Here is a 27,778-nt window from a genome sequence, read left to right on the forward strand (position 1 = left end):
GTCACCCTTCCCAGAATACTCACCACCAGCTTGCTGCTAATGCTCCTTCAAACGTGCATCCAGCTCAGGCTGTGTCACAGCTGGGATTCGGGCAATTAGTGGTGTCATGCTCCTGCGCGCCAACCTGCCAGTCGAAGGGAGCAGCCCTAGTGTCATCTCTGCCACGTTCTTGCTCAGCCAGCAGAAGACATCCCACCTCTTGTGACAGTGTGTGTGCCATTGGTTGGAGACGCCCAGAGCCTGCACCTTGCGTGCAATGGCCCTCCACACGGCCTTACGCTGGTGGACTTTGAGCTGCAGACATGGGAGACAAGAGGGGGAAAAAATCAGTGAAACAGTGTAATGTACCACTATCTCTCAGTACAGGAGCATGATACTGACTCATCCCAACTTCACCGATATGTCTAGCAGAGACAATAATGCATCTCACATGGTAAATCAGCATGGGAGAATCATACATAAATGCATGTAGGTATGAGGGTGGACACAGTACCTGCCCATCTCATACACATGCAGGATGGCAGCACAGAAAGCTATGTGTGGCTGACCACATCAACTGTCCAGTTTGAGGGTGAGCAAGACATACATCACATTTCAATATATGTTCAGGGGAAGACTCACTGTGTCCAACACTGCGCAGCCCTCAATGTCCTTGCCCTGTGAATGGCTCACTGTGTCATAGAGGTCACATTGAGGGACATGATCTTACAAACCCACACCCTTCTCACAAGGCCTGTCGTGTGTAATCTACAGGGCTGAGATGGCTCATTGATGGAGAGTCCCGCAAAAAACACACATTCAGTGATGTGTCCTTGCCAGATTGGGCGGTGACTGTGCAGGTCAGGTGGGGTCACACTGAGGTCCAACGTGGGGCATCAGAAATGTTACATGAAGGGACAATTTGGGAGCGTAAACAGTGCCTACACATGTGAGTCTGTACACATGCTGGTGGAAATGGAAGGGTCTGCACACAATAGTATGGCAATCTGCTGTGTCATAGGTGAATGACCACCAAGAGTGTCACCCTCAGGTATTGAAGTCATGGGCATAGTGCTGCACTGGAGATGATGCACATTTTGAGTCAGACACAATTCCATCACTACCCTCTGGACAACAACCCTAGCTAAGGCCACAGATGGGCCTGTGAAAGACATCAGGGACCCACACAGCCATTCACACAAGCAATCACTGTCCTGACTCCTGCATTATCAACTTGCTGCGTCACTGTATGGCTGACAAGACAATACATGTCCCTCCAATCTTGATGTGCAGGCAGGGAAATGTGTGAAATAGGCTACACACCCCTTTCCCCTGGAAACAGCAAGCTAGGCAGTGCCTGACACAGCCGCACACTCTCAGGCACATACTGCAGCAGATTAAGTTCATGTGTGCCCCCCCTGCACTCTCACTCCCACTTTGGAAGACTTACCATGACATTTGCAGCACCATATAGCCTCGGATACTGTGTGATCACCTCGTCCACCAGGACCTCCAGCTCGTCGGTGGTGAAGGGACTGACCCGGATCTTCTCAGTCATTGCCATCACTGTAGCCAGGAGACAGCAACAGCAGCAGTTGGTGTTGATGGGTGGCAGGCAGCAGTCCCTGGAGACAGCAACAGCAGCAGTTGGTGTTGAGGGGTGGCAGGCAGCAGTCCCTGGAGATAGCAACAGCAGCAGTTGGTGCTGAGGGGTGGCAGGCAGCAGTCCCTGGAGACAGCAGCAGCAGTTCATGGTGAGCGGCGGCAGGCAGCAGGCTCTGTGAGCTGTGGAAATGTGAGTCTCTCTCCCCCACATATATAGCCCCCTGGGGTAGTTTCAGTGGTTCTAAGCTGCTGCAATTGGTGTTCCAGGCCAAGCTTTTTCAAATGCATCCGCGGTGGTGGAGCACACAAATTGTATTAGGCTACCGCGATTCCCATTGGCTGTAAGGGTATGGTCCATGGCAGTGACACACCGCAGGGGCCAGGCAGACGCTACCGCGGTGGTGCATCTTTCAATTGCATCCAATGACTGGCCCCGCGGTGGCGGAGCACGCCTACCGCAATAAAATTGCATTAGGTTTCCGCGATTGCTGCTCCCATTGGCTGTAAGGGCATGGTCCATGGCGGTGACACACCGCAGGGGCCAGGTGGGTGCTACCACGGTTGTGCATCTTTCAATTACATCCAATGACCTGCCCCGCGGTGGCAGAGCATGCCTGCCACGATTTTCAAAATTGCATTAGGCTTCTGCGATTGCGGTTCCCATTGGCTGTAAGGGCATGGTCCATGGAGGTGACACACCGCATGGGCCGGGCGGTAGCTACCGCGATTAGGGTGCCATACATAGCTATGAATGACCATGATTTCAGTGGCAGAGCATGACAACCGTGATTTGACCATGTGTATATGCCTATCACTAGCACGAGTGTGTGTTGGGCATTGGCAGTGATACACCGCAGGGGTCAGGTGTTAGCTACTGCGATTAGGATGCGATACATTGCAATGAATAACCGTGATTTGGGTGGCGGAGCATGCCAACCGCCATTTGACCATGTGTATATGCATATCACTACCGCGATTGTGTGTTGGGCATTGGCGGTGACACATCGCATGGGCTGTGCAGTAGCTACCGCGATTAGGGTGCCATACATTGCTATGAATGACCGTGATTTGGGTGGAAGAGCATGCCAACCACCATTTGGAAATACTCATATGCCTATCAGTTCCGTGAGTGTGGCTTTGGCATTGGCGGTGACACACCACTGAGGCCAGGCGGTAGCTTCCGCAATTTGTGTCCCACTCATTGCTATGAGCGACCGTGATTTGGGTGGCGGAGCATGCCAACCGCCATTTGGAAATACTCATATGCTTATCACTTCCTCGAGTGTGGCTTTGGCATTGGCGTTGACACACCGCTGGGGCCAGGAGGTAGCTACCGCGATTTGTGTGCCATTCATTGCTATGAGTGACCATGATTTGGGTGGCGGAGCATGCCAACCGCCATTTGGCAATACTCATATGCCTATCAGTACCGTGAGTGTGGCTTTGTCATTGGCGGTGACACACCGCTGGTGCCAGGTGGTAGCTACCGTGAGTTGTGTGCCATTCATTGCTATGAGTGACCGTGATTTGGGTGTCAGAGCATGCCAACTGCCATTTGGCAATACTCATATGCCTATCATTACCGCGAGTGTGGCTTTGGCATTGGTGGTGACACACCGCTGGGGCCAGGCGGCAGCTACCCCAATTTGTGTGCCATTCATTGCTATGAATGACCGTGATTTGGGTGGCGGAGCATTTTGACAGCACCTATGGACACATCATGCTGTGTCAATGGCCAATGGGCAGTTATCAACAGTCCCACAGTGGCCACATGATTAATGGCACATCATTGTGCACACAATGCCAATGTAACATTTACCCCACTGCTGACTACACATGCTATGTTTGTGTATAGGATTTTGATCATTGGCATGTACTCCCTCACATGTCACTTGTGATATTGATGGGCATGTATACAGAACAGTGTTGTGATAGACTCTCCAATGGGTACACATGTCAACGTGATTTGACTGTCTACTTTTCTTGGCTCATGCGCACACTTTTTTTTACGCACAGACTGTGCTCATTGTGTTGTTGATGTGTGCCCTGTTCGACTTACGCCTGAAGGTGTGGCAGGTACAGCATCTAGGTATGAGACAGTAGTGTTGCAGTTTCACACATATGCTGTATGAAATACTCTCAGGGCTGCTCATGCTAGTCGTAGCTATATCCCTTTTTGCATTCTCATAGTCAGATATTGTTTTGGAGGTACTTGCTGTGTGAAACGCAACAAGTGTACGAGTAGTGTAGCTGAAGGTGTCCCTACATGTAAGGTGGTTTGTAACTCAACTGTGTTCATTGTTGGCGTTGTGTCAGTCAAAACATAAGAAGTTGTACACATCTCATGGTGTATTGCATTGAAATTTGTGTCCCCTTTCATCTCAACTAGGAGGAGACCAAATCTGCATCGTCTCTTCACAGAGTTGGCAGACATGGAGAATGAGGAGGTCATCCAGAAATTCCGTCTGGATGGAGCCACCCAACAAGACCTTTGTGCTATGTTGGAGCCCCACCTGCGGCCACGCAGAACATATCCAACTGCTTTCACCCCAACGTCTAAGGTGATGGCGGCCCTGCATTTTTTTGCCACTGGATTATTCCAGCACACGGTGTCCAGCGCACGTAGGATGTCGCAACCTATGTTCAGCATGGTGCTACAGGATGTCCTGTCCGCTATGATGATCTACAAGGACAGATATATCCATTTCCCCAGGAGGCATGAATTGGCGGGTGTAAAGGGTGATTTTTATTCCCTTGAGCACATCCCCCATGTTGTTGGTGCCATTGATTGCACACATGTTGGGCTCGTCCCACCACATGCATGTGAGCACATCTACTGGTGTGCCAGGCGGATATGATCAACTCGCACGTGTGTGCCAAATTTCCAGGCTTGGCCCATGACTCATATATCATGCGTAACAGCATTGTACCACAGCTGACGGCTAATCTGCTTCCTGAGCGTGCATGGATTGTGGGTGAGTATGCAGAGTCATTTAGCATGCTGTGTGTGTGACATGCTGTCCTCTGCCACAGTTACTTTACAAGCTTTCTCTGCCTTCTTCACACCTAGGTGACTCTGCATAGCCCAACTGTCCTTGGTTACTGAGCCCACTGCGGAATCCCAGGACACCAGCTGAAGTCCGCTACAATGATGCCCATGCGAGGACACGTCGTGTGGTGGAGCCTACTTTCGGTCTCCTGAAGTCACAATTTTGCTGCCTGGACAAGACCGGAGGTGCACTGATGTACTCGCCCAGGAAGGTGTATCAGATTGTAGTTGCATGGTGCATGCTCCACAACCTGGCCTTGCGCAAGGAGATCCCCCTGCTCCTGGATGCTGATGAGCAGTCTGCTTGCAAACCAACCCATGTCCAGTGATGGGGATAGTGGAGAGGAGGAAGGTGTCGAGGTTGTTGACTCAGTTGTGGCTGACAATGTTTATGGGACAGGGTAGTTTGGCACATCTACAGGATGTTTATGTCGGCACTGTTGCTCATTGTAATGTGTGCATATTGGAATAGCTTGATGGGAAGTGTTGTGTGATGGCTGTGATGCTGTTTCCAACCGCGGCGGTCGGAAACAGCGGAACATACAGCAGACACATCAGGGATATCCTAATTTTCCGTGCGGTGTCTCCGTTGTCCTGTTGGCGGTTTGGTGTGTTTCTGCCACGAATGCGACCGCTGCAGATGGATTTTCGCCTTCTCCGCCCGCTGCGGGCTGTTTATCGTGGTCTCGTTCCGCCGCGGTCGTTTTTTTGGGGCGGTTGGTCCTAATTGGACCGCCGGTTTTGCAGCGGTAACGGCGGGCGGTTGTTTTTCGCTACCATGGCAGTCAGGGTGGTTTTCCGACCGCCATCCTAATGGGCCCTTTAGTAATTGTGGGAATACGAAATCAGACTCTGCAGGGAAATTATTCATTCATCCCAGCAGATTACTAAAGAACACTGGTTCAAATACTAGTATTCTCGAGGCACAATTATGGCAACTACTTATTGACTGATATCCCTAGAGTTCACCTGATTTCATTGACAGCAGCCTCAGCTCTGTGGTCTGACTAGTTTTCAGTGCCAGGAGATTACAGTGCACCCCCCAATCCAAATCATACTATGATGGCGCACCATTGAGTTAAGGAACATTTTCAGTTTAGTCAAGTTAGCAGGGTTAAGCATGGAGATGCAGTAACATTTTCCTAGACATATATTTTTCTAAATAAATATTGTTTTTTGTGTTGGATTCAAGTCGTGAATACTGAATTAATAGGATTCTAGTTAAAAGGAGTGTAAAATAATGTACAGAAATGTGTTTCTTATAATTTAATTGTGCCCCTTGTTCTCGAAAATCGCCATATTAGTTAACATGGATGCTGCTCATTTCACTTTTGCTCTTCCCCCTCCTGTGTTTCCCCCCTCATATCATCTCTCTCCACAGGCTCTGCAGAGCGAAGACAAGTTGATGTAACAGTAATCTTCCTAATGGGCTGTGCTTAATTTGTCAAATGTTAAGTCCAGGTGCTCAATTTTATTTAGGAGGCCACACCCACTTGCCACTCTCTTCTTCCACTAGTCCCACGCACTTATTCTATTGGCTCAACCCACATCCTGAACTGCTACTGCTGCAAGCCAGATGTAATGCCCGATCTGAATTTTAGTAAGGGACCTTCCTCAAGTAATGTTTTGCACCCACATCCCTATTTCCAGCACCTCTGGCCCAGGCTAGAAGGCAGTGAAATGGCGCACATTAAGGTCAGGCAATGCAAACTTAGCAGGTCATACTCACCACCACCAGTCCGCTCTGCCTGTGCGCGCCTCTATCCTCGTGGCTTGACGACACTGGAGAAAGTCCCACACAGTCTTGGTCCAAAACTCGTGATCACTCTGCCTCTAAAATGTGTACATGTGCAAGGGGCAAGCAGCAAGGGATTACATATCAGAAGGCAGTGGCTCCTGCACAAATGCTAAGAGGTACACCTGGGGAGTCCGGGCACGCATTTGCATATCATTTAAAGCTTATGCTCCATGCTGCAGGGAGCATAAGCATTAAATAATATGCAAATGCGTGCCATGGTGACAGCGAGGGCAAGGCCACGGGGGCCAGCAAGGCACACCAACCACCATCAGGGCAGTCAAATTTGTAGCGTTTTCGAGCTACTAGAGTGAATGATGACCGTGTGGTTGGGGCGATGTTTATTTTAAAAAGAAAAAAAAGCATTCCAGGTTTCAGCACCTGTGAAGCCTACGCACACTGGGGCAGATTTACGAGTTCTAGCACATCTCTGCAAATCAGCAGGGATGTGCCAGAAAAGATGCGACACGCAATTCCCTCCCTGCGCCACCACGAATGTGTCGCATTTACAATGCGGAGCACCGTGGCGCAAGGATAGGGCGATGCGTGACGCATCCTGTGGCGCAACGGCGGCGTAAATGTGGCGCATGGGGCTTGTAAATCTGCCCCAGTGTGCCTGCCCTCTACAATGTGGTTGCTGCTGGCGCTGGCAGGGAGGGAGCAGGGGAGGTTTGTAGCATCATGGGCTTGGTGCAGACTGTCACAGTGGCCTTTTGGTTTTGTTGCTAAAAAAAAACAGGACCCAAGAAACAAAACCAGCCCCTTTTTTCAAAACTGGTACCTGCTCTTCCAGGAGATTGCTTGGTGCCCAGCATGTAAGTGTTATTGCTCGTCAATCCCATTCACAAGTTACAATACCGGCAGCCTCACCAGGCGTGCAGTCACTGGTGTAAGGCCCCTGAGGCACATTCCCTCTGCTGTATTTTTTCCTGCCTAACGGAATTCGCAAAATGTATAAACTGCTGATCTGAGACATAATATCATAAAACGAGATTCTCTTAAGTCTGCTGGTTAACTATCATATCCATATAAATATATGGAATGGCAGGGACACTAACATATTAATTCCTACTGACTTGACTCTCAGTAGCAATTTACCTGCCTCCCACCCGATCACGGATTGGTCATTGTGTCAAAATTAAATAAATCGTTTTGGAGGGGCACACAGTAGAAAGGAGTTAAACCACTGTCGCAAGATGAAAACGTCATACAAATGTAATGTGATGAAAAGCATGCACATTAATCTACTGAGCTATCCACACTATAAATAACGCAATGTAATGTTCCTCTGCAAAACTTGGTTTAGAACATCAGAAGCCAAAACTAGGCTACAGTAAAACAAAATCCTACACAGAGCCCGGAAGTTAGGATCACTTAGAGGGTCGTCTCTAGGGCGGAACAAACCTAGTTGTCGCCAAGAAAATCACCCATATAAAGTATCTAATTTACCCTTCAGCAACTATGAACGGCAGGGCATCATTCCCAGTAGAGGCGAGGTGGGTAAAAAGAAAAATTACACTTCAACTGGCTGGCATAAAACTGTCGTGTCCAACACACTTAAGAAAAAAGCAGCATTACTTACTGCCTTTATTGATCTGATTCTGAGGCCTGCTTCTGCATTGCACGCCCCTCTGAGGCTTGTTTCAACTGAACTGAGGGAGAGTGCCTGTGTCATGCGTGTGTGCCTCATGATGAGGCAGGTGTTGTTGAATTTTAAAAAGATTATGCTTACGTTGCTGAACATAGGACCAAATCCAGCCCAATCAGTGGCCCTCCCACCACAGCACTGACTTAAGGCATAGATTAGTTTTGCCGGTTGATATATCATCTGGTTCTTACCAATGTTCCTAACTGTTGGAGGTGCTCATGGTCTTTCCACTGTAGTTCTGTTCTAGGGCTTAGCACTCTTTCACTGGTGCATAGTGCATTATTTAGAAATGTTGCATATTAGTTGAACTTCATTTGATAATGTGACATTAAAGATACTTGGCTCTTTCTTAGAAAATAGGATATTGCTAACGAATGTCATTGACATGGATTTCTCTGATTTGCTAAGGACATTATACACGGGATCATACCATGCTGAATCTGTGGTTTAGTTAATTTTCCATGCAAGAACTATATATAGGAACACCTTGGTTTTGGGGGTGAGCATGCTAATATCCCCTCTGCACTTGCACTAAGCACTGCACTATTTGTTACTGGTCCTAAGGAAGCGCCAAGGATCATTCTGACCGTCTGGGCGCGAAACATGTCGACCTGACCATTTCAGTTACCTAGGGCACATCACAGCCCAGAGACGTAATGCACAACCTTCTGGTTTTTTAGCATGACAAAGGGACCAACACAGTAATAAACCTTTTCCTATTCGGTATCCTTTAGCCATTTTTAATTTTTATCACACACATACTCACTGTGCACATAGGATCCACTCCCCCAACACACCTGCATTCATCAAACGGCTGTTCTCTTAAAAGATCTCTGCCAACTCGACCCTTCGGGGGACCAGTTGGGCATTGCAGCACCGGCCCAATGAGGAGCAAACGCCCGATAATGAAGCATGACATCCCTCGGGGTGTGTAAGGGCAACAAGAGACAAAGTGTGTTCTCTCCCTTACAAAGTGGATCCTAGACCTAGAACTAGCCCTTTTCTTTTTCAGCCCTAACACGTTTTTCTCTTCTCCTTTATGTGTGAGTGTGACTCTCTAGCACCCACATTGATGGAACAGTCACCCCCTTTTTTGGTCTAACGACCTTAAATATTGACACCACAATGTGGGTGTCATCGGCGTAGAACACCAAACCCATTGTCTTTATAAGTTTTGCAAAAGGAACAACACAAAGATTGAAAAGAGTGGGGCTAAACGAAGAGCCCTGAGGTACCCCACAACGCAAGCAAAATTGATTTGAAGTGAATTCACCCATCACTACATTATTTGTTCTATTAGTTAAGAAAGCCTTTAATAACTTCAATGCTGCACCTCTTATTCCTAGTTCTGCTAATCGGTCAATCAAGATGATATGGTTAACCTACCAAAGGCTGCGGAGAGATCAAGCAGTATTAGTACGGCCTGGCCTCCGTTGTCCATGACACATCTTAATTCCTCTGAAGCGGCAAGCAAAGCCATTTCTGTGGTGTTCGCCTTCCTAAATCCATATTGGGATTGATCTAGTACATTATTGCTGTTGATGCATGACATGAGATCAATGTTCAGAGTCTTTTCCAGCAAATTAGCTGTGAAGGGGAGTCTGGGTGTAGGCCTATAGCTGCTGGGCTCCTGAGGGCCAAGATCACTTTTTTTTAGCAATAGTAGGATTGATGCCAACTTCCATTCAGACGGGATATATCCTGTGCTGATGACTTTATTTAGGATTTTGGTCAATTGAGCTCTAAAAATCTTGGGCACTAAATGGACAATCTGTGGAGGGCATGGATCTAATAGGGATCCTGATTTCACTAACTCCATCAGTTTTAAAACTTGTTCTTCTTTTAAAGGTGTAAACACTTCCAGAATTGTTTTCGATGGTCGTAATTTAGCAATCTGGGGTATATGTACTCCTTGATGATTTAAGGTAAAAGAAACAAAGACATCTGTTACTTTTTTCTGAAATAAATTTGCGAGATTGTCACAAAAAGCGTGGTTGCAGTTATTACCAGTTTGTGCAATCATTTTTTTACTGTGCCAAAAATTTCTGTGCTGAATTTTCAGATTGATGGATCTTATCTGTGAAATATTTCGTTTTTTCTCTTTGTATGAGGCTTTTGTATTCTGAAATTGTTCTTTTATATAACTCTCTGTCATGAGGGTCATATTTAGATCTCCATATTCTCTCCTGTTTTCTGCATAACTGTTTCTGAGTTCTCAGACACTCAAAGAACCAGGGTTCTGAAGGTGCTCTGCAGCTACTTACGTATACATCTGTGTGGTTGTCTCTACGTCTGTGCAGGTGTTGAGAAAACATTACCACTGTCAAATATCAGAATCATTTTAGCCTTCTGCTGCCATTATAGGAAATGGGCTTCTGAATGGCTAGGGATATGCAGAGTGCTGTATTTAAATACAACCTGTATATATAGTAAATGTTTTCGCTGGCAAGACATCTAACAAATCTCACCCTGGATGTCGCACTGACAGTAACATTTAATTGAGATTGCTGTGCAATTTTAAAATCCAAACTTTGTAACAGTTGCTCTTCAGAAAGAGAGTTGCAGGAAAGTCCAACAGTCCAACATAGAATGGTGATTTATGGCTTGTACCAAGTGTGGTAAAACTGTGCATTCGTCAGAGAACATAATTGTTGGAATGGTGTGAGTCTGAATCCCCTCACACCCTCAGGAGAGGTTGGCCTATAGTCCTGCTAGCTCACAGTACACCATCTGCACCCCTAACCTTACCGGGTAACAAATGTGCGTGCAGCCTCAGAACACCACAACCCTGACTACCCCAAAAAATCATGGTAATGGATCTAGAACCTTTTTGTTTGGCCTCGTGTGTATACCTAAAGAAGTACACATGAAATACTCAGTAAGGCTTTACAGTATTTATTGTACCTTTGGGATTCTTGCATAAAATACATGTGCTGGGATTATGAGTATAATGAAAAAGTTTAGCGTAATTAGCATTACAAGAACAGTGAAAAGCATAAACATTTCCACCATTGTGCTACGACAGTGTATATATGCAGGCATATAAGTACTGGGTATATATGTACTCCTGACAAGTGCTCCCTATCCTAGTCTTGTCTAGGGTGAGTCATCAGCCAAATCCCGCAGGGTGGACTAACTCCCTATTACCTATGGGTAAGTATCAACAGGCTGTCTATCTTGGTGTAGAGCTGGAAATCCTTTGTGTTAATAAGCAGGAATCAGCTGACCTGGAATTCTGACATGTGGTAACCCTGCAGGGTCAGCTGAGTGCTCCTCTGTCTAAACCAGGAAGTGGCTATATATTTATAACAATAGACCCCATTTGGCCATGTTGCTAGCCTTGTTTGGACAACAGTTGTTTACTCTAGTTGTATATAGGCCCGAGCGGAAGTTGCGAAGTTTTGGCATTTCCGCGTTCCGCAGAGAAGACGGAGATGTCAAAACTTCCGTGATCCGCTGCGAAAGCGGAAGTATTTTCTTGTTCACACTTTAAAAATGCGTTCTCGCGCGCGCTGTAGGAACCTACCAGATCCCTGCGTTCACAGACAAGTTTTCCTATCCGTTCACGTGCGCCACGAGTTGTTGGATTGTTGGTAGCCGGTCGCGCTATCCCACGAGAGTTTGCGATCGCATGGGCAAGTTAGAGATATATTTCCCTGCGAGCACGCAAAAACACATTGCGAACGGGCAGGAAAAGCAATCTCCGCGTCTAGGGCAACTACGCAAATTCCGCCCACCTCTAGTTGTATTCCGGTGTCACCAACTGGACAAATAGAAAATATGACATTTGCGCAGTAAACGTTATCCCTTGTACTGAATGTTCAACGTATCGTGATAGAGTGCCTACGAAGTTGAAATGTAAGCAATACAGATGCAGAGAATGTTTTACTACATTAACACACATACAAATGCATGTCATAAGTCATTGTGTGTAAAAGAGAAGGCAACTTAAGAAACACAAGCATGTAAATGGCAGTGTTTCTGCTAGGCCTGTCCTGACCATGTGACACCCACTCCTTGGATGGAAGTTGATAAAGCTATCCCCAAATAAATAGTGACATATAAGAGTCAATAAGCATAAAATACCCCTGCTAAAATCTAAAAAAGCATCCTGCTTCTTTAAAACAAAGAGTACACTGTAAACCATTAAAATATTTTAAAATGATAAAATGTAAAACAATTTAAAAACTAATTGTGCATGTAAAAATAAAGAAATAAATTAAAAAATTGTTCCGTAACTCAAAACTGCCAGATTGTTTATGTGTTTCTAAGACGTAGGCAAAACATATCTGTTCCCAGCAACCGCAGATGATGATCCAGGAGGCACCCATCGAATCAGATCCATGGAGCAAACATGTTACCATCCATCCACTTCAGCAGGCACCAAAGGAGGATTAGCCAGTGCGAGATCAGCAGAAACCTAGCTAAGATCCTGATCACTTGGTGCAGAAGCATCCAGAAGGCTTGTAGCATGCATTAAGAAGCAACCACAAAGGACAACAGTACAAGTGGGCCATTAATGGGTTCACCAGCAGGTAAATGTCCAAAGATTTAACCAGTTGCGTACCTAGGCTTAAATCCAGTGCACAGGAGATAGCAGAATGGGGGATCCACACAGTGGAGCCACTCAGACTGAAAGGATAAGAACCAGTGTTTGTTTAGTTTCAGTAGCAAAGATATACTGTATCATGCGTTCATGACACAGGAGCACATGTAGAAGTGCTAGTTCCATTTGGCCTCTTAATGAGACATTCATTGTGGAGCAGAAAAAATAAAACCAAAATTCAGACAATTAGGAACAAGACCAGCGGAAGAACTCCAAAAATTCTTCCCAGCACCAGTATAAATGATGGAATAACTCCAAAGACTGTCTGTATGGTAGTAACCAAGCCGGAGTCTATTTTGTTTAGAAAACAAACTATTCCCGTGGTACTAGATATGTTAAAAATGTGGTGCACCAACTCCCCAATATGTAATGGGAAATAAGTGCGAAGTAGCGACTGTACCCTCAGTGGAAGATTTTGCAATGTGAAGATCAAACGTATCCTTTGTAGATGTTAAGGCCACATCCTTCTATAACACTAAGGCTTTCAGTCTGCTCAGAGCATCAAAGTGCATGTTCAAAATCAATATTGAAGGCCAAAGCATCGCTGCCCTAACTGTACGGGCAGGTGGAAACAATACTTGTGTGCAACAAGTCAAAACTACAGGAAATGTCACCAGATAAGCGATTACCGGTTTCATTATGTAGTAGTCTTGATCACTCAACATCAAATAAATCCCATTCGGGAGCAATCTGAAAGTTGGACTATGACAGCAGCTTTTGAACCCTTCTGATTGCAGGCCAAATTCACCATTGACGCTTTACCACGTTTTCCTTGGGATGGTAGGGGGAGGAGTCCCACATGGTCACAACCAATTTTCCCATGGTGTCTTTGTAAGCCTTAGAGGTGAACACCAGCCCCTGGCCCTAATGAAATGTCTTTGATACCAGTTTGGGCATCAGCCGATCACTGTGGCCATGCCCACAGGAATCGAGGCATGAATCCACTGAAACCAAGGTGTATTTGTAAGCCCCATATCACTGCAAAGGGCTGCAGTGGTTCAGATAAATACAAGCCAGAGGCCTGTCTGAAATTGAAAGAGGTGTCTGTGGTGGCTGTGCTATGGTGGAACCCTTCATCTGCTGGCAGATGTCACATTTAAGGACAAAGGGCCTAATTTACAATATTATGGCATAGGGCAGCACCGCAGGCCTACCTGCAGAGCTGCCCTGCATCAAAAGAAAAGGGCATGAATACACGGTATCAATAATATGCAGTGCATTCCTGTCCTTTTTTTACTGCACTGGTGCTCAAAGTGCTCCTTGCGCCCACGCAGGCACCCTTGCACCCTGGTAAAACGGTGTCTGCATTTTAGGGATTTGTGTTTTTGTGCAGAAAGGGACACTTTCCTTCCCAACAACAATCAATGGAAGCAATTTCCTCTTTCTATGTGTGCTGCTGAATGCAGCACACATAGAAAGAGGAAAAGAAGAGGAGAAATTATGTTATGTATTCTTGTTGCGCCTCCCCTACACCTCCCCTGGGGAGGCATAGGCTTTTGACAGATTCCCAGGTTACAGCTTGTTGTAAATATGGGAAGGTGTTAAATGTCATGGTTGTTACATGGAAACAGCCCCCCAGAATGCCCATGGCATGCCTCCACATTTTAGCCTGAGGCAACACATCGACTGTGTTGCCTCACTCCATATCTACAAGGCCATGAAAAACCACCCAGGGGGCTGTACGTGGCCTTGTAGATATGGTTAAGCCCTGTGCACCACTGGAACATCACAAAAAGTGTTGTTCAAGTGGTGCACAGGGCTTGTAATTAAGATACAAAGTCCCTAGTCTGTTTGTAAAGACCTGCCGTCCAATAGCATTTCTGCAGTAATGAAATTGTAGCCACCAATGATAGGAGTACTTCACTGGAAAGCCTTTACGCAGATGTGTGTCTTCATGTGCAGTTTTGACAGTCATCATGATGTATCTATCTACTTTCATACTTGAACAAAAAATTATAGTGGCAACACCAGTTTGCATTGTTGCTTTTGTGACTTCATAAGCTATTGAATTCCCTTCAACATGTGTCCCTACACGCTGATGGCTCAAGGTGTGAATCACATGAGTCTGTGCCAAAAATTCTTTCTAAGCCTTGTCTCCGCGAAATGCAAAAAAAAACTCTGCCATGCTACGTGGAGCTCCGCGAGCAGCAGAGTGCATTTAATAAAATGCAGTTCATGATGATTTTCAGTGCCAGGTGTTTGTCCGCATTGTGCAATTATCGCAAATGGCACCACGCACAGCGCAAGCGGGCGCTGCTTCCTTTCTGCAGCTTGAGTAGTTTTTTACTCGAGCGGCAGCTTTCTCAATGCGAATGAACAGTTTCTCAACGCGAGTGGTTGAAAGCATATGCACCACTCGTAATGAGAAATCCGACCGCCCGTGTTGCGAAATCTCGCCGGAAAGTTGATATTCCATGCTCGTGCTCACCAACTTGACGTTGACAATCGCGAATGAGGAAAAATGTCAGCGGGAGGTAGATTTTTCTCGCTTGCGCTCTCCAACTTGACGTTGATAAGCGCAAGTGAGGAAATACACTATTTTTTGCAAGCGGAGTTCCCCGCCCAGGGTTAATTCTTTCAATTTAGTCACCTACCCTCAAAGCATTTTGTGCTTGATGGTGAGCCCTTTTGAATCTCTGATTCCATTTTGCTTCCAATAGTGTAGCTACTCATTGTAAGACACAGTAATACGAATGAAACACTATCAGTGTGGGGAATTCAGGATTCATATTCACAATGCCAGAATTAGAACCCTCAGTTCTGCCAGCTGTGGTGTGCAATCACCAAGTGACTGTGTGAATGTCTTTTCCGAGTGGAATTCTCTATTCTACATGCACCCTTTTATGGTTGCACATGCAGCAGAAGGATGTATGTCGTTACAACGCACACTTTTACAATGCATGCACTTACAACGCATTTTTTACAACGCAAAATCCATTACAACGCATTCCATTACATAGCATGACACTACAACGCATTTTTAAAAACTACCTTTACAACGCATTCCATTACAACGCATACTACCTTTACAACGCATACCATTACAACGCATAATATTAAATTGCATTTAAGGTAAGTATTAGATAGTATAGGGGTAAAAATCACTTTTCTAACTCCAGGGGGTTCAACAGTAGGGTAAGTGTTGGATAGTATAGGGGTAAAAATTACTATTCTAACTCCAGGGGGTGCAACAGTAGGGAAAGTGTTGGATAGTATAGGGGTAAAAATTACTATTCTAACTCCAGGGGGTGCAACAGTAGGGTAAGTGTTGGATAGTATAGGGGTAAAAATTACTATTCTAACTCCAGGGGGTGCAACAGTAGGGTAAGTGTTGGATAGTATAGGAGTAAAAATTGCTATTCTAACTCCAGGGGGTGCAACAGTAGGGTAAGTGTTGGATAGTATAGGGGTAAAAATTACTATTCTAACTCCAGGGGGTGCAACAGTAGGGTAAGTGTTGGATAGTATAGGGGTAAAAATTACTATTCTAACTCCAGGGGGTGCAACAGTAGGGTAAGTGTTGGATAGTATAGGGGTAAAAATTACTATTCTAACTCCAGGGGGTGCAACAGTAGGGAAAGTGTTGGATAGTATAGGGGTAAAAATTACTATTCTAACTCCAGGGGGTGCAACAGTAGGGTAAGTGTTGGATAGTATAGGTGTAAAAATTACTATTCTAACTCCAGGGGGTGCAACAGTAGGGTAAGTGTTGGATAGTATAGGGGTAAAAATTACTATTCTAACTCCAGGGGGTGCAACAGTAGGGTAAGTGTTGGATAGTATAGGGGTAAAAATTACTATTCTAACTCCAGGGGGTGCAACAGTAGGGTAAGTGTTGGATAGTGTAGTGTAATATTATGTGTTGTAATGGTATGCGTTGTAAAGGTAGTATGCGTTGTAATGGAATGCGTTGTAAAGGTAGTTTTTAAAAATGCGTTGTAGTGTCATGCGTTGTAATGGAATGCGTTGTAATGGATTTTGCGTTGTAAAAAATGCGTTGTAAGTGTAGTGCGTTGTAAAAGTTGCGTTGTAAAGGTTGTTCCCCGCAGCGGATGTATGTCGTTACAACGCACACTTTTACAACGCATGCACTTACAACGCATTTTTTACAACGCAAAATCCATTACAACGCATTCCATTACATAGCATGACACTACAACGCATTTTTAAAAACTACCTTTACAACGCATTCCATTACAACGCATACTACCTTTACAACGCATACCATTACAACGCATAATATTAAATTGCATTTAAGGTAAGTATTAGATAGTATAGGGGTAAAAATTACTTTTCTAACTCCAGGGGGTGCAACAGTAGGGTAAGTGTTGGATAGTATAGGGGTAAAAATTACTATTCTAACTCCAGGGGGTGCAACAGTAGGGAAAGTGTTGGATAGTATAGGGGTAAAAATTACTATTCTAACTCCAGGGGGTGCAACAGTAGGGTAAGTGTTGGATAGTATAGGGGTAAAAATTACTATTCTAACTCCAGGGGGTGCAACAGTAGGGTAAGTGTTGGATTGTATAGGAGTAAAAATTGCTATTCTAACTCCAGGGGGTGCAACAGTAGGGTAAGTGTTGGATAGTATAGGGGTAAAAATTACTATTCTAACTCCAGGGGGTGCAACAGTAGGGTAAGTGTTTGATAGTATAGGGGTAAAAATTACTATTCTAACTCCAGGGGGTGCAACAGTAGGGTAAGTGTTGGATAGTATAGGGGTAAAAATTACTATTCTAACTCCAGGGGGTGCAACAGTAGGGTAAGTGTTGGATAGTGTAGTGTAATATTATGCGTTTTAATGGTATGCGTTGTAAAGGTAGTATGCGTTGTAATGGAATGCGTTGTAAAGGTAGTTTTTAAAAATGCGTTGTAGTGTCATGCGTTGTAATGGAATGCGTTGTAATGGATTTTGCATTGTAAAAAATGCGTTGTAAGTGTAGTGCGTTGTAAAAGTTGCGTTGTAAAGGTTGTTCCCCGCAGCAGAATATTACTGCTTTGTCCCTACTGAAGGCTGGGCAGAAACATCAGTGTAGATGATGCACTCAAACTGATCAAGAGGCATGACTACTTTGACTTCTTAAGGTAGATGATATTCATGTTCATATTGACTTCTTAAGGTAGAAGATATTCATGTTCATATTCATGTTCATATTCATGTGTTTGTAGTGTAGAGTCAAATCTGTAATTTACATCTCTTGCAGTGAGAGAGTTGGCCCACTGTATCCATCATGGATATAATGATTTTGCATTGGGGATGCTAGCTTCTGAGCCAATGCTCTCTCCCGCACCACAGCAGTCTCTACCACTGTCAGAATCTTTTCTGTCAGTGCAAAACATATCTCGGCTTTTGTGTATAAATGTGATTTATATGCAATCGGTACAGTGTCACCCTCATTGAATGTAATATAGGTATACCCTGATGACCCTGCAATGATCCGGATCACCAGGTTTGTGGTGTTTACACATGTATGTAAGTATTTTAAAGCTAGCATGTCAGCTTGCACAGAACTTAAGTTCTGTGTGTGTTGAGTTGTCCATTGTGTACTTGAAAAGTCTGGACGTATTAAGTCGGAGAATAGTTTAACTCTTTCTCCATAATTTAGAATGTATGTTCTGACAAAATGTAGAAATCCCAATATGGATTAAAGTTTCTTCAGTGAGTCCGGTGTTTGTAGCAGCACACACTTCTCTAAGTGTGTCGCAAGGCTTTTGCCTTCACTTGACAGCTCATATCCCAGAAACAGAACATTGAGGAGGGCAATTTTTGATTTTTAAGTTTAAATTTGTAGCCCATATGAGCAAATCCCAAGACTATGTGATCTACTCTTGTCAATTGTGTAGACAGTTCATCATTCGTCAAGTAAATGTCATCGACATAGGACAATACCTGGTCGTCACATTCTTGTAGAAGTTCTGTAACTTTAGCTGAGAACAGCCCGGGGCTATTCTTAAACCCCTGGGGAAAATGACAGAATTACCAATGAGAACCCACAGCAGAAAATGCTGTTAAATGCCTGCTTCCAGTTGCTATATTTTGACAGAAAAATCCATTTGAGATATCTAATGTAGTTTTGCATTTTTTGCACACTATATGATTGATTAGTGCTGCGCTTTGCTCATTCTGTATTGCAAATGTTTGTATAGCTGTGTTTAAATATCTGTAGTCTAATACTAGACAATATGAATGGTCTGGTTTTATAACTGGAAACAAGGGATTATTCATATGAGAGGTGCAATTTTCTATCATACATTGGTATTCAAGTCGTATGAGAATCTCTCTAAATTGCTTTTTAGACACATTTTTGATGGGGTATTGTCTTCGAGGTTATGGGGTCGACCTCAATGGTATTTCATGAAAAGGGAAACCATAATCCCAACCCATATGGTTGCGGTATAATGAAGGAGCTAGTGCCCACTCCTTTGCATATGAATGTTTAACTGATTCAGGCCCTAGGTCAGAAAAGGAAGATAAAATTACTGTTTCTCCATTCGGGCAATCAATCGCAAATTCAGGTGGCCAGTCCTTTCTGTCCAAAAGAATATCTTAGCCGAATGACAAGTTCTCCCGAAAGAGAACATTAATATTCCTAGGTACGTCCTCCGCCAGCTGCAGTTGGATCTCGTACAAACGATGTGGGATGCATGCTCAAGTATCGGGTGTTTACACCTGTATATAGCCACGTAATGCCACTCCCACCAGACAATCCATCAGGCTTCGGCAAACTATTGTGACTTCTGCTGCGCTGTCCAGGATGGTCAGAGCCCACTTCCTGCTCAGAGTAGTGTCCTCAATATCCACAGCATGCTTAACTTTCAGTCCAGCTACCTTCTTCTACCTGGAATTGAGGTTTTCACTGTTTAGGTTTGTCATCCTTTTTTATTATGTACTCCGACGAGCATTGTGAGTTCTTCTTTTGTTTCACATACTCCTATGATCTGCACTCTGACTATCCCCTTCTATTCGATCGTTTCTCAGATGTCTCCTGAAAGGAACAAGTTGAATGTGTATCAGTATCCTGATACCTGTCAGGCACTTTAATATTATTGAGGTTACTCAGAATATACAATTTTTCAGTGGACTTCACCCCACTTTTCTCTAAGTTTCTTACTATCCCACTTCTTCTTTATAGAAGAGTTGGGTGCTTGTCTAGAGTTATGCTTTTCAGAATTACTGTTAATTTGAGGCTTACTAGTTCTGGCTCCCAAATTATCTCTACCCACTGTTGTGTAAGTTTCTTTGATAATTTTCTGTAATGTGCACTCTTGTTGTCCTGGAGCCAAATCTTGTAGGCCCTGTCATATAGCCAATGCTGCTGCTTCACCTTTAATATTACTTAACATAATAGCAGACACTGCAGCAAAATTGCCCATCAGTTTCATCCCCAAATCAAGGGCCGGGGCCGCCCAATACTCATTTTAAATCTGTTTAAGCACATCTGGCGAAACAGCTAATCAGGGTGTACCATGAGTTCTGGTATATATTGAAGCCAATGCAGACTGGAAACATGGGACTGACTGACGACAGGTCGGTGGTCCCGACTGCCTAATCCCGATGCGACCAAACTCTGTTCGGTCGCATACTCCCTTTCCCCTATGGGATATCGTAAACCAGTCGTAACACAAGCTCCCATAGAGGAATGGGCGTCTGTGTTCATCCCTGCACCACGTGACAGGCACCTCAGTGTGCCTGCCACATGGTGAAGGGATGAACAGGGGGGCATGATAGGTGCCCCCTGGGCCACCAACCGGAGGCTGCAATGGCAAGGGGGCCCTCCTAGGGGGCCCCAACCTCGCTCTCCGATAGGATTTCAATGTCAGAAAACTTGACATGGAAAGCCAGCCGGAGACCGAGTATCGTAATCCCAAGGGCGGCCATTACGTAATGGCCGTCTGTTTTAATTTCCAACCACCAGCATTGTAATGCGGTGGTTAGAACTTAAACTGAGATGAAGCCCGGAAAGGCCCACTGTGTTTTTCAAGAGGTCCCTATGGGAAACACGGCTTCAAGCAGGCTTATTTTTTGTGCGATCCCGTCTGCACCCGTCCACACTCGGACCATGCTCGGCGACAGTCCACCAGCCGGTTTTTCCTCCCATCAATGGGCATCCATTAAATACTCACAAGACCAACTGCTTGCCCTAAAACCCATATGTAAGTTTTGCATTGGCCCCAAGCTGACAGTATCAGATGCCCCCTCTGAAAACATATGCTCACAATATAATTTCTGTCTGCTGAACATTAGGAGCATTACGACTATTCCCTTTGCTCCAGACCGCTCAAAGCCTACGAGAACCAATCTTATCATAGCCATGCTAATAAATGCCAGATTATTGGTTAACAGCGCCTATGACATGGCTGTTTTTCTGGACATGCATGCACTGGCATTTATCACCAAGACATGGGCTGATGTCTCTTCTGACACAGACCTTATTTCTGCCCCCCCACCCCCCAGGTTCATGATATCTAGACTTGATAAATCAGGGAAACGGGGAGGAGGGCTAGCTATCATTTTTAGGGACAATTTTAAGGTTCATTGTGAGCCACTACCAGCAACACCGGATTTCAAAGCTCTGTCTTTTAAAATTGGTCTTGCCAACCACAATTCATTTAATAGGCTCCTCATATATAGAACTCCTGGTTCCAGGGCCACCTTCCTAAGCAAGAGCACGCTGCTCTCCGACTTGAAAGACAATTCGCTGGATTTTACAATTCTGTGCGACTTTAATTTTCATTTGGAAAAGTTTGTAGACAAAGATACTAGTGACCTTCTTGACTTTCTGGTGCCCCTTAGGCTCTCTCAGCTAATGGAGGCCCCAACTCATTCCGGCGGCCACACGTTGGATGGGATATTTTCAGATAACCCATATCTTCAACCCCCCTGGTCCGACCATAGTGCAGTGATGTTCCATATACTACTAGAGGCCAATCTAGTTAAAAACCCTTCTCAGTTGATCAGTTGATCAAGCTAACAAGTCGCTCATGGCACAATATCTCCCTGGAGCTTCCCACCTTGCTTAGTTTAGGCCTTTTTTGTTCCTGATGTAGAGGAAGCAACTGAAACCTACCACCAGTGGTCAGGTCAGGTCAGACCAAAGATTCTTTATTCGGCTAATAAAAGCCATAAAAGCACAAAGGTAAACATAAAAATAAATGTACCAGGAGCAGTTATTAAAACAAGACGTTAAAGGACCATAAATACATAACAAGTACAATTTGGACATATACATTTTCCTAAAACCATATTTACAAAAAAGTAAAATAAAGATCTGACTAATTTTTAAAAGCAAAAACTATGACAGTTCAGCTTATAAAATTCATCAGATAAAAAGCTTATACATTTCATCAAATAAGGTGCAAATTTAGCTAGGCAAAAAGCTTCTTCCTCCTAATTCTTATAGCACCTGAGAAGAAGCTAGCGACTCCAAGGCAAACCATGGGTGAGGAAAGCATCTGCAGGTATAATAATGCTGGCCTTCCTTGGACAAATAACATGAACTCAATAGCAGAAGGATGTAGTTTCTCCTCAGGGAGATATAAAGTTCACAGCAAAAAGTAAAGTGCAAAGTGTCCAGAATGGAAAGTTGTCACATGGACATGGCCTTGAATCCCAGAGCTTCAGAAAGCCTTTTGGAAATGCTAGTAACCAGCAAATAAGACTCAGTCTGAATCTGGTTAGCAAAAAGTGGCGATGAACATTATTGACAAGAGACAGGTAGGGGTGCGCCTGTGGGCATACCTTAAGTGTGATTTAATTTCTCACCATGGGCATAGCAATTTTTATACCCTCCATGTCCTCCTGGCGCCTGGTCATAAACTGATGCTTTATCTTCCTGATGTCAGTAGGTCATGAAGGTTTGGGGTTAGTGTATAAGTCAGAGCAGCCTAGCAGTCTCATCTGCTCCGAAATGTACCTTAACCATGGAATACGCAAAGCCCCTTCGAGAGCCATTCAAGGTGAAGACTGGGGAAGACAAAATTCTCAGCAAGCATATTAAATGCACAACTGGAGTGTGATCGGATCTGTATCCCATGCCAAGCTCCTCATGCAACCTGAAGGCGCTGATGCAGGGGGGGACAGCGAGGAGCCTACGTAAAAATTATTTTCCACCACCTGCAAATCTTTCACATCCTTATACCCCCACATATCACATCCTACCACCAGTGGCTTAGTTCCAGTATTAACTAACTGGCCGCCCTGAGACCTCATAATATCAATCATTTTTTTCTCTCAGAACCCTGATTCAATGAGGATATGAGAACTCACAAACAAACCTGTAGAAGACCTGGAAAAAATGGCCCTCCAAATGTTATCTCGGCAAAAAAGCAGTCTATAAGAGGGCCATTATATCATAATAGGAGTTGTTACTCAAAGCTGAATCAGCGCTTAACACCCCCAAGGAGCTTTTTTTCATGGTGTCTTACCTTAGTAGGTTGCCTCAGCCTAAAAATACCATGGTGGATTATTCCTTTTGTGACAAGCTAGCTGCTTTTTTGCAAAACAAAGTCAAGGTTATTTATAGCACGTTTCTTAGCAATAACCCCTATGATTCCTCTTCTAACTCCAGCAATGATACTGGGGTTTCAGCAAAGGACACAGCGACCTGCTCATATATTGTTAAGATACCTTATACTATTGGTGCATCCGCTTCTCCTAGGCAGGAGGCAGGTTGTCTAGCTGTCAATGTCCCTCTCTCATCATTTTCTCCTCTCTCAAGCGAGATGGTTCAAGCCTTGTTTAGCTAAATCCACTCAAGCTCCCCACTGGACCCCTGCTCCCTCAAAAGACTTCACATGGCTTCCAAAATTATCTCTACTCATCCTATGCTTATCATTAACATGATCTTCACTGGCCACTATCTTAAACAAAGGAAGATACTCTCCATTCTGCCTCTCCTGAAAAAAATCAATCTGGACATCACTAATCCCAATGACTACAGACCTATTTCGAGTCTGCCTTTCCCCGCTAAATTGGTGGAGAAGGCTATCAACATAGAGTCGACTCATTTTATTCAGAAGAACATGCTCTTGGATTCAGTTTGGCTTCAGGAGCCACCTTAACACAGAACTGGCACTGATAACTTCAGAAGAGATCAAACATTCTCTGGACCCTGGAGGAAATGCTGATTTAATCTTGTTAGACCTATTTGCAGCGTTTGACAAAGTGAACCACAGCCTCCTCATTGACTGCCTACATGCCCTGGGAATTGACAGTTTGGCCCTAAAGCTCTTTCAATCCTTTTTTGTTGACAGATTTCAGTTTGTAGAACTAAATTGACACAAATCCTATTATTTCTCCCTCCCCTATGGGATCCCTCAGGGCTCTGCCCTGAGTCTGACCTTCTTTAACCTATATGTCACTCCTTTAGGCAAACTTATCAAATCCTTTGGATTCAATGTAGTGTCATACGTGGACAACACACAAATCATGGTGTCAATTGCAGGGAACCCAGACAATGTGGCCTTCCAGTTTCATTACTGTATGCAGGAAGTCAGAAGATGGATGGCCAAGAACTGTCTGAAATTAAACTCAGACAAAACTGAGGGGCATATTATCAAGACGCAGAGATAATTATCGCTGAACGCGCTTAGCGTGTTTTTTTCTATCGCCGGCTATCGCTGGATTATATCGCCATGATAGCGCTGTATTAACAACGCTTAGCGCTTTGGTGATATAAAATCCAGCGATAGCGGGGAAATGGGCCAACATCGCTGAAAAAACAGCGAAAATCAATGCAAAACGGAGAAAAGCTTGCTGATACGACCATGTGGCCTTAACCCTATAATCCACCTCCCATGTTAAGTATGCCTTTGTGAGAAATTTAGCAGCCATTAGATTCCTGTGTTAATGGTGAGTTAGGGTGATTAATTTTATCGCTACGACGATCAGGGTCTCGTTGTAAATATCGCAAAGCTGCGTTAGTGATATTTTCCCGTGAAGTTTTGTGAGGCACGCCTACTTTGCATCTCATTAACGATGCGATGCGAGGCGTGAGTAAAACGGGTGCTAAAACATTGATCGTCCTTGATAATAATGCGATAAAATTATTGCCACTTTTCGGCTGAAAACGGACGCTAAAGCGGCGATAATTTTATCGCCCCTCTTGATAATATGCCCCTGAGGTTCTTCTTTAAGGAAACCGCATTTCTTTTTGGTCCTCTAAGTGGTGGCCTCAGGAATTAGCGATACTGCACACACCGGCTGAGAAAGTTAAACATCTAGGAGTATACTTTGACAACAAACTGTCCTTTTTCTTCCTGTTTTTTCATGTCCAAGATACTTAAAAAACGTTTCCCATTTATACGTCGTATTAGCTCAAATATTTTCAAAGTTAGACTATTGCTGTGCGTTATTTCTGTCTCTACGGAAAAAAAGGCTGTATAAACTTCAGATTATTCAAAATGCTGCTGCTTGGCTTCTTATGGGAATACTGAAATAGTAATTGGTCTCCCTTCCTACACTTCATTGGCTCCCGGTGAAGAAACATTTTGAGCTTAAGTCTTTATACATCGCCTTCAAGGCACTGCACTGCCCAGATTCACTAAAGAAATTCTTTCGATAGTACATCCCTAGAAAATAATTATGGTCTGCTTTTCTAGCTAATCTTGTTGTCCTAAAAGTCAGAAGAGCCACATGGGGTGGCAGAAGCTTCATTGTCATTACGGCAAGACTCTGGAACACCCTGCCACTAAAGTAAAAGAAAAAACCCAATCTTCTAGCCTACTGGAAGGCAATAATGATGTGGCTGCTTAACAAATAGTTTTTAAAGTACTGAATACTTCATAGATGCTCTCCCTTTTTTTTCTACCGGAATCTCAAGCACCTAGACACCTTTATGTGTAATGTGCTGAAAAAATCTCAATTTCATTTAATTTAAATTTCAGAATGGAATTTCCTCCCGTCTGGAGGGTATCGTACCCATAACAGCATTGATAGTCTGTGGACTAATGCCTTGTGTAGCCAATTGTGGTTGCGCAGCTTGAGCAGGATTTATTGTCATTGCTCACAAGACAAACTGTGTTAAAAACATCTATATTTTTTTACCAGATCTGTGTATAATGTACGTGGTTCTGGAGCTCCTATATTATTTAAATCTGGATATGGTGTGTATCCGGCTAAGACTGGCCATGCTGCTCCCTCACTACTAAGGGGACCTAGTCTAACGTTTGCATGTATCTGTCGTAGGACACCTTCAAACCAATTTTGATGTTCTTGGTAGGTTAGTGGTATTTTTAGAGCTTCATAAGCTTTATAGTTGTTAGCAACTGTATCTGCAGTGTATGTGTAAAACAGTCTTGTAGTTGTATTGACCTTTGGGAATGTAACTCATAAATAAAATACCTCTTTCCTGAATGCTTCGTGAGCCTCCACTGCGAAGGTAACATCTCTGCCGGTCTGGACAGACCAAGTTGCAACAACATTTGTGTCACTGCATTTGGATATGTGGAATCAGAGCGGGTACTCCTATGGGGAGATTCTTCGATAAGTTCAAACTTGAACAACCTACACCCTATAAATAGGGCTAATCTACTAAAATGAGGATGAATGCTTCCCTTACACCGAGGACATCGCCTGGTAAGTAGGGGTCTTTGTGTACACAAAAGAAAACTACTCAGGCAATCCATTAAATAAGAGCCCAAACTCTAACGTTGGAGGCGCCATGTCCTTTAGCTTATTCATTTATTTATTTTATTTTGAGAGTTTTATATAGCGCGAACAAGAACCTTGCGGGTATCAGAGCGCTTTACAAGCAAGATGTCAGGAGCAGATATAGTAGAGAATCTATGATTGAGTCTTATACATAAAAGTAGCTACCACTAGACAAAAACAAATATATTACAAGGTTATATACAAACTATTTAGAAACATAATATCCCTGAGAATATAGTTCAAGTGTTGTTGCGAGAGATCCAATACAAAGTAGTCAAAAAAAATCTGAAAATAAAATATTTCCCGTAAACTTAGCCATGAGAATCGATTTCACTTTGAAAAAGGCAGTAGAGGGGTTCTGTCTCATTTCTGGGGGTAGGGCATTCCAGATCCTAGGGGCCATTCCTGAGAAGGATCGGTTATATGTTTTTTTCTTGGCGAATCTTTGGGTTTCAAAAGAAGATTCTTGGAGCTCCTGGTGGATCTGTTACCACATGAGAGTGACAGTTTTTGTGATAGATAACTTGGGGTATTGTGGTGTATGGCCTTGTGCGTTATACAAGCGATTTTTAGATAAATTCTTGCCTTGAATGGTAGCCAATTGAGAACTCTAAGGTCCGGGGAGATATGAGAGTTTCTTTTGGAGCCTGTGATTAGTCTGGCCACTGTGTTGATTGTGGCTCTTAGCGGGGCCGTTGTTGATCTGGAAAGACCGCAAAGGGTGACACATCCATATTCTACTCTTGGGATTACTAATGCTTGCACAGCCTGTTTGAAGTCATTTGTGGGCAAAAATGGTTTCAGTGTTCTTAAGGTATTTTTTGGAAAATGTGCTCCTTTTGTAGAGGCACTGATATGTTTCTGCATGTTTAGGTTTCTGTCCAGCGTTATTCCCAGTGATTTTGCTGAATCGACAATGAGTGGTTGACCTTTGAGTGCTGTTAGGTGATTCAGCCAGTCGTGAATGATGGAACAATGGTTGGGGGGCGATTAGGAGGAATTCAGTTTTGAGGGTGTTTAGTTTCAGATGGTGTTCGGCGAGTTTTTTCCAGCGTTGAATTGAGAGATTTGATGTCTTCAAGTGAATGGATCTTTATGTAGAGTTGCGTATCATCTGCGTACATGTGATAGTGGACCTTAGATGTGCTGAGGAGTTTGGTGAGTGGTTCCATATAGAGGTTGAAAAGAGTGGGTGAGAGGCATGATCCTTGCGGTACTCCTAGAGTTACTGGTACGGGATTGGATAACGAATTGTTGACCTTGAATCTTTGTGATCTGTTTTGGAGGAAGGAGGTGAACCAGGTAAGTACAGAGCCATATAAACCCATTCTGTGTTTCAGGAGGTCTAGCAAGTTGTCGTGTTTGATTGTGTCAAAGGCCGAAGATTGGTCAAGCAAGATTTGTAAACAAGTTATGTTTTGGTCAAGGATTTTTAGTGCGTCGTC

The sequence above is a fragment of the Triturus cristatus genome, chromosome 3_2 (genome assembly GCF_964204655.1).
Source record: "Triturus cristatus chromosome 3_2, aTriCri1.1, whole genome shotgun sequence".
In the NCBI taxonomy this organism is placed as follows: Eukaryota; Metazoa; Chordata; class Amphibia; order Caudata; family Salamandridae; genus Triturus; species Triturus cristatus.